This window comes from Aplidium turbinatum, chromosome 4 (genome assembly GCF_918807975.1).
Source record: "Aplidium turbinatum chromosome 4, kaAplTurb1.1, whole genome shotgun sequence".
NCBI classification, from domain to species: domain Eukaryota; kingdom Metazoa; phylum Chordata; class Ascidiacea; order Aplousobranchia; family Polyclinidae; genus Aplidium; species Aplidium turbinatum.
In genome coordinates this window covers 3,101,677-3,107,840 of record NC_137475.1, presented here as the reverse complement: position 1 = coordinate 3,107,840, position 6,164 = coordinate 3,101,677, and positions in this window count along the sequence as shown.

The following is a 6,164-nucleotide window of genomic DNA, read 5'->3' as shown; positions in this document are numbered from 1 at the left end:
GTCAAAAAAGGTCTGTAGCACAGCGATCTATATACACAAGCCTTGAAAACGTGAAAACTGGAGGCCTGACTGGGGCCCAATGCAATTTTGATTTTCAACGTAAAGCTAAATTTACTTTGTATCCCTTTGAAATAATAGTTTTGTGCATCCAAAATGAGTGCGATTACTGAATCTGAAATCATTGCAAAACTCCTAATTTTACTTCAAAGAATGTCAAATCTTTCCCTGTTACCCGTGTTGCCAGACGTTTTTTGGATTTCCAGCACAACAGCTACAATCTAGTCCATTATTTTTATTGTAACAATAGCACAAGAGTAACTCAAAATTACACAAAACTTACATAAAGACTATATTTATTACCTAATACTCAAAATATCATCTTATACTAACGATTTGGCTACTAACAAATCGGCCTTCAATATCAAATTTGAAGCTGCGCTTTGCCAGAATCTGTGTACAAAGGTCGCCATGACCTCTAGCATATGAAAAGAAACGAAATACAAAACAATAAGAAACAAACAAAGAACAAGTTTAATGAGAATTTGCTGCTGTGACTTTTTTTAACTGAAAAAGTAAACTATGGTTGAGTTAAGTACAATACAACTCAAGTATACTACCAAACAGTTTTAGTTTTATTACTGCAATCGTTGAGAATCCAGCTTCGCAACAAACAGTAAGCAAACATCATTCTCTTGCTTAGCCAACGCCGGGTCAGTTTGGTGCTGTGAGCACCGGACCACTGATTTGGAATGAAGTTGCAGTCGTAATAATTCTTTCGATCTTAAATCAATATGATCATCTTTGCAGAGATTGTAGTCGCTGATGCTATTTAAGTACAAAAGAAATGGATTTCTTTCTATTGTTTTTACTGCTTGCAACAAATGTTTTAAATTAAAACAACCACTTAACGACGTTTGCAGAGCATCTAATTGTGCACTAAATTATTTTTTGCAAATATTTAAGCAGGGAACAATCACTTTGAGCACCATCCGTCACCCAGAGAAGTTTTAGTTTATGATGCAATACTGTTGCAACAGAAAGATACAATGATCATAATTGTTTCCCTTTTAAACATCATAATCATGGAAGTCAGCCGTTCCCGACCCCAAAGGGTCCGCGAATTATTGAGTGGGAACCTGTGCTTTAAAAGTAAGCAAGATTATGTGGCTTCTGACAACCGTTTGCTAATTGTTAAGTCAGCTCGGATTTGTATGATCAAACGATATCGTACAGGATATAATTTGCCGACTTATTCTCCATTTCCTGTTTCTTTTTAAATCATCTTTTCGTTGTGTTTAATCTATCGCATGCCTCCTTTGACAAGCAGATAGATTGCTTGTTCAGGCCATAGCCAGATGTATTCTAATGGATGGCAAAATAGGTCGATGAATGTAGACTGCAGTTCACAAACCATTCAAAATTTTGTAGGGTTTAGTTTAAACACAAATCTTTATCAAAGTAATTGTTGTCTTTATTGATGAGTTTGCTATAATGAAGGCACTACAATGACGAACATTGGAAGCGCTAACCTGAGTGTGTTGTGAATAGTCATTTTACAAAAGCCGATGTTAGGCCTTTCTCAACAGTCAATCTTGCTGATTCATTATAAAGACATTTTAAAAGCGACACAAAACTTATTTCAGTTTGGCACACAGCCAAAGGATGAATTAGGGTTAACAGTGCAGCCTACTCAGTTGTGCCTCAAATGGATGCTTTTGCATCACCTGTTTTGTAAAGCGCTGAGAGCAACGCATATCTGAAATGCATGTAACACGAATGCTGGAAGAGGAAGGTGCACAGCACTAACAAGGGTTGACCCAGTACGAAGATGTTTAAAACGTTTCTACAGTAAGACTCTTTGACAAAAACTTGCTCATTCACTGGCACTATCTGTGCACTATAGGTTCCACCTGCATCCCAATCCCCATGGCTCTAAAAAAAAAAAAAAGTCAACTTTCCAATTTTTTTAAAAGATATAAATAGTAAAGCACAACCAACACAGAATACTGAGCAACACAACTTGATGCAAATTTGCAATATTAGGTTGTAAAGTGTCAATTGAAAGTATTTATTTGTTTAATTTTTCTTTATACATATTTATTCCATTTTCCCAAAATCCTGTTGCCTACCTTCCAAAAATGCATGTTGCAAAAACGCAACATAGGGCGCTACGAGGTTTTAATTAAAACATGGAATTAAGCAAGTACCGCTTTATTAGCACAGCATTTGAGCAATGTTCATCATAGGAATGCGATAATAAAAGCAGATATACAGTGTACAGAAGTTGTTTTTATTGGTTCACTGACGTTTCGCGCTTTATGACAATGTACACCATCAGAGCGAATTATGTAAGGAATTAAAAAAAAAATTGAAGATAGGTACTGCAGTGCAGCTGCAAATAAAAGAAAAGCTTATTTAAAAGCATTGTTTAGAATAGTGAACAAAATACGCAAGAAATGGTCACTTTGTACATAGAATAAAGATTAGATTTTGCTTGTGTACCAACAGCAATCCGCTAATAGGAATCATCGATTCCTACTCTACAAATGAACTTGGTGCAAACTGATGCTCGATTAACTAATCAGACGATTAATTTAATTGGCCGTTTTAAGGATCAGTTGTTGCTTCACTCCCTAAGTGTGTAGGCTATTTTCAGGTCGGTTAGATTGTTATTTTTTTATACTGCGGTTGTAAATAAGCTATCATTTAGTGGTATAGTCTCAATTAGAAACGGATTGTTCTCGAAGCAATCGGATGCAGGTGAATCATTTATCCTGTTTCTTAAAGGATGTTGTATCCGATTGATGTTTCACGGGGTTTGATAGGTACTGTATGTGTAGAAGCGTTTTAATTAGAACATAGGTGAATCTAGATGATGTCTTGTGCATAACACTAGCTTAGACCATTGCACTGTGCAGTAAATTATAGAAGACTATTATTAACAATTACGAATCAGTCTTACGCACTTTAAATTTATTGTATTTAGCTTCTTTCATTACACTTTAATTTTTTTTAGTTTACTAATATCCCATGAAGACAGACGAAATGCTTTCTCTAAGCCAAAAATGTAATCAGTAAATCTTTTCTAGGCCTTTTTTGCATTCATACAAAATTGTATCAATGCATATTCAATATTGTCCTATGCGATGTTTTAAAGCAAGCGAAATAAAATGAATGTTATTATTACTGCTAGTTTCTTTTCGTGTTGTCATAAAATTTTCAAAAACAAATACTACAGTAGTTTAAGTGTTAGTTTTAACAAGGAGCAAAAAACATGACCCCGACTCAATACGTTGTCTCACGTTGCAGTTACAGTAGTTGCAATAACAATCTAATCAACATTGTTAAGCTAACAAGAGTATTAACTTTATGGGCCTGCTGCATAGCCTAGTGGTGAGAACCCTGGCTTGATGTTCAATTAGGGCGCCAGTTCCACACCGCTCAAGAGCATGTGGCTGTGCCTTTGGCAAGACACTTGGAGGCATACAGCCGATTGCGAAGTGGCGCCCCATCGACTATAGCCTTTGATTTGTCTCATGTTTATTGTAACCTAATTATTATTTCCCATGTCTTCAAATATTAGTTGAATATACTTGGATATAGGATTGTTCAAACACTTACATTGTGATAAAAGAAACAAACACTCTCCTTGATCTGTTACGTTTCTCATTGATGATGGCAATGTGGCGCTGGTGTTGGTTGGCCCTCATTGTTGCTGCCTTGTTTTGGAAGATGCAAGTATCTGCTCAAGGTAAGTCGTTGTATGTTCATGGCCATGGTATGTTGAAAGCATACCTTTATTTTAATTTTTTGCAATTGTTATTACATCATGCAATCGCTTTGAGCAATTATAGCCAGTGGAAAAGTCTTTAAACAACAGGCGCTTTATGGAACTTGTCAAGCCGCCATTGCATTATGAGTGCTCGAGCAACTGGCGCAAAAGCAGGCCTAGATTAAATACATCCATGCACTAGAACTTGATTAACACTGAATGAGACTGCTGAGGATCCAGATCGAAATTGTTGAAAGGACTTTGTGGATAGATCATATGTACTCTACGCATCTACAACCTAACACAAAATAAAGGTTAAAAATTTAGCTTAGTCTACGAAATGTTGAATTGAACAAGTGTTAAGAGAGATGAGACCTTTCGATAGCATCTATATCTTCAAAGCTGTAGGCTAAACATTTTATTCTTGTTAAGGAAGTTACCATACGTCCTACAGTATCATCTATGTAGAAAATATTATGTCACAAAGTTTTGTTGTTGATTTAGCGACTGCATGTCTGGTTGACCTGTAGGATTTTAAATATGCTTCAACGTGACTACACACACTGTATAACGCTAAAGTAAAACTTTATACATTCGCAAAAAAATGAAGGGGTATTCAATAACCAAAAAGTGGAGCTAAAATAACTAAAATTTTATAAAAATTATGAATTCATATTCACAACATATTCATAAATAAAAATCATGAATATGTTAAATAACATTGTTAAAAATTTTAAGCTGGACAAGTTTTCAAACAGGAAAAGAGTACGTCAGGAGAAAATTAGTATGAATTTCACAATTATGTTGAATACACATCCGCATGGTGAAATTGAGAGCTTGACTTGAGTGGCCATCGGCAGCGTCTTTCTTAAAATAATCTGAGATTTTAAATGTGTGGGATTTTGTGATCGACATGATCAACTGTTGAGATTACAAGCAATTTAAACTGCAGTAAAAAGACAAAAGTAAGACCACCAATTCCCGGCTCCTTTGCTATTAGTTATTTATAAAAAAATAATTTTGTAAGGATGTTAGTGTGTGTCATTGGAGAACTAATGCATGTGGGAGAGCTGAAAGAAAATCTGGGAGAGACACGCATTAAATGGTTGGGTCACGTTGTAAGGAGAGACAAAGTTTATGTCGGAAAAAGAATAAGACAATTGTAAATCGGTAAAAGAAATCGAGAAAGGCCGAAAACAAGATAAAAAGATTGTGAGACAGAAGATATGAAATTAGTGAGGGTAAAAGAAGAAGATGCTGCTGACAGAGTGCTGTAAGGAATGTAATCTGCAGCGGCAATCCTACTTGAAATGGCAATAACGCCAGAAGAAGAAGTATAGGTTATATTGCTGCGTTGAGGAGTATGAATGTATAATTTTGAAAATACAAATTATTGTTCCTTTATTTGCAACAAGGTAAAAACAAATTGTGTGCTTGTGCTGGGAAAACAGGTATTATATTTGTAAATATGCACACAATCGCAAATAAAGAGCTTTTGCAGTACTGGAGTGTCACGATAAACATTATAAAAATGAATTTCTAACAATGATATTTAAACATCTGTTTGAAATTTCACTGGAGCTGTAAAAGCGTTTTGTTTGCTAAACGATAACAACAATGTACAAATTGCGACTTTGCCATAAAAAATTTCCGGCCTTCAAATTTTCCCACAAAAATTAAAACGATTACAACAACACTTCGACGTTGCGATTAGTCAGAAGTTTATTTAGAAAGTTTTGTATATTTATTTTAAATAACGTTTAATTTATGTCATTTTTCTGATATTTTTTTTCTCAATTTACCTTACCCAGGCAGAAAAACAATTGTTTTTCATATTGATCTAACGTTTGCAGCCAGCAAAAAAAAACGTAGAAAATCTTCAATTTGCTGGCTTCAATTAGTATGAAATGGATAGTGGCTGGCTGGATAGTGGATTAATTATAGCTATATTTCCTTATTGCAACTTCAACAGCTTGTAACGTTGTGCTTGCTACATTGCATTCGTATTTCCACTTATCTTACACAGTATTTGCAAAAAAAAAACTTACTTCTACCTTGTTAACCGAGATAAAAACAACAGTTCATAATAATTTATAGTACAATGAGTTTTTAGCGATAAAAATTCCAATTTAATTTATAATGCCTCAAAGTTATAGCGACGATCAGTGGTCGAATTCGCGAAGTTCCTACTTCTTGCCAGGTGATAGATATTGACTCAAAACGTGTTTGTTTCTTGCAATAATACCATTAACCCTATCTGTAGCGACACGAGATTTTATGAGGACGCCCCATTATAGTAGTGAAATATTTCAAAAAAATAAAATATGCTAGAAATGTGAAATTTCTTGACTTTTAGTTTTTATTTTTGCGAATTTTCTAAACCTAAAGTGGT